Here is a 2,179-nt window from a genome sequence, read left to right as displayed (position 1 = left end):
CAGTTAGATTTCGTGTTGACTACAAAACACTGCTCTTAACCTATAAAGCTGTAAATGGTCTTGCACCGCAGTATGTGAGTGACCTCATTTGCGTTCCGAATCATACACTTAGATGACGAGATGGAGGTATTCTATCCGTACCCAGAATAAAGAACATTACCTTTGGGGGAAGAGCATTTGCTCATAAAGCACCACAGCTATGGAATAAACTTCCTATTAGTGTTCGGAACTCAGACACAATCTCTGCTTTTAAGTCAAGGCTTAAGATGTACCTCTTTCGCCAGTCTTTTGGATAGTTAAATCTTCTTTTCTAAGGTGAATGGGAAATCTGGAGGTTCATAGTTATTTGAGATTGAAGGGGAAAGGGGGGATTGGTGCTGTCGTCCTGCCACTCTCGCCGATCACTTAAGCTGTGGATGGGAGGTGGCTTGACGCCAAAACCTCTGTAAACCCTCATGCCTGTGCTTCCTTCCAGGTCACTCTTTTAGGCAGGCTGTCATAGTTGCTTTAGTCCTGCCGGTTAGGTGTAGGGCAATAACTCTTCTCCATCTTCTCTTTTTCGAGCTGATACCGAGCCGACTACACCGTGTGAACCCGCACCTGGACTCCTGGATATAACTACATGAAACCAACTGGGACTTTATAACTATATGAACTCTAATGAATGTCAATGTAAATGCAGTTTCATGCTCCTTGGTCGCCCAGAGGAGGATGGGGTCCCCTTCTGAGTCTAGGTTCCACTCAAGGTTTCTTCCTGCTAGAGGGAGTTTCCTTGCCACTGTCGCCTCAGGCTTGCTTGGTGGGGTTCTGGCCGGTTAAATGTAAAGTGCTTTGTGACAATGCATGTCGTTAAAAGCGCTATATAAATAAAATTGAATTGAATTGAAGTGCTTCCTCAGATTCATTTTTAAATGTTCTCCAGCTAATTTCCACTATGGCCACGAGTTCTAGTATTTTAAATTAATATTGAAATGGTCATTTGGCTGAACAGCATCCCGACCTGTTAGAATCTTATATACCTGGATCATGTCCCCCCATAGTCTCCTTTGCTTGAGGCTAAACAGATTCAGCTCAGCGAACCTCTCCTCATAAGACATTCCTCTAAGTGCAGGAATCATTCTAGTCATCCTACGTTGCACCTTTTCCAAGGCAGCAATGTCCTTCTGAAGGTATGGTGACCAAACCTGCACACAGTATTCTAGGTGGGATCTTACCAAGGAATTATATAATCGTAGCATCACTTCTCTTGACTTACATCTCTAGGTGTGTGGAGTTTAATCCAACATCCTTTTGCCTTTTTTTAATGCTTCCCCACACTGGCAAGAGTGGGACATGGAAGTATCAACATACACACCGAGATCTTTCTCGTAATCAGCTACCTTTATTTCAGTGGAACCCATAAAATATCTGTACTTTACTATATTTACTATATTTCTGCTCCCTGCATGGATTACCTTATATTTATCTATGTTAAATTTCATCTGCCACGTATGAGCCCAGTCGCTAATTAAATCCAGATCCTGTTGTAGCCTCTCTGGACATGAGACATGATCTAACATCAATCAGAAGATACCACACCAGCAGATAATGATTTCTGGAATAGTAAAGTTAAAGGTTGGCTAATAATACCCCTCATCTCTTTTAAAACTATAGATAAGATGCCATCAGGGCCTTGCGATTTATTTATTTTGAGCTTAGCTAGGCTTTGTACCACATCAGCCTCAGTTATACATATATTGGTCATAGACATCGTTGTATTTGTACTAAATGGTGGTAAGCTATTCTACTGTGAACAGCCATTGTAAAATAATCATTAAACTCATTTATATCAATTTCATTTTCAATTATAAGGCCCTTACTATCCTGCAAATGAGTGATTTTCAGCTTTTAGAGCTCTTTCGGAGTTAAAATATTGGAAGAAACTTTTAACGTCATCCTTATAACTGTTATTAACTAAACCTGTAGACGTAGATACTCCTGCTTTATTTTGAAATCATTAGTTAATTTCCATTTGTGGAAGAAAGCCCTTTTGCTCCTGACTTTATTCTTAATTTTCGTAGTAAACCACCTGTGACATCGCGTGCTGGACGAACAGGCAGGAAGCGAGGAATCAAGGATCCGGGAAACGGAGAGTCGGGAATGAGGGTTTATTGATGAAAACAGGTACCAACAGCGAGAG

This window comes from Brienomyrus brachyistius, unplaced genomic scaffold (genome assembly GCF_023856365.1).
Source record: "Brienomyrus brachyistius isolate T26 unplaced genomic scaffold, BBRACH_0.4 scaffold446, whole genome shotgun sequence".
Classification (NCBI taxonomy): domain Eukaryota; kingdom Metazoa; phylum Chordata; class Actinopteri; order Osteoglossiformes; family Mormyridae; genus Brienomyrus; species Brienomyrus brachyistius.
Note: the sequence above shows the minus strand (reverse complement) of the source record.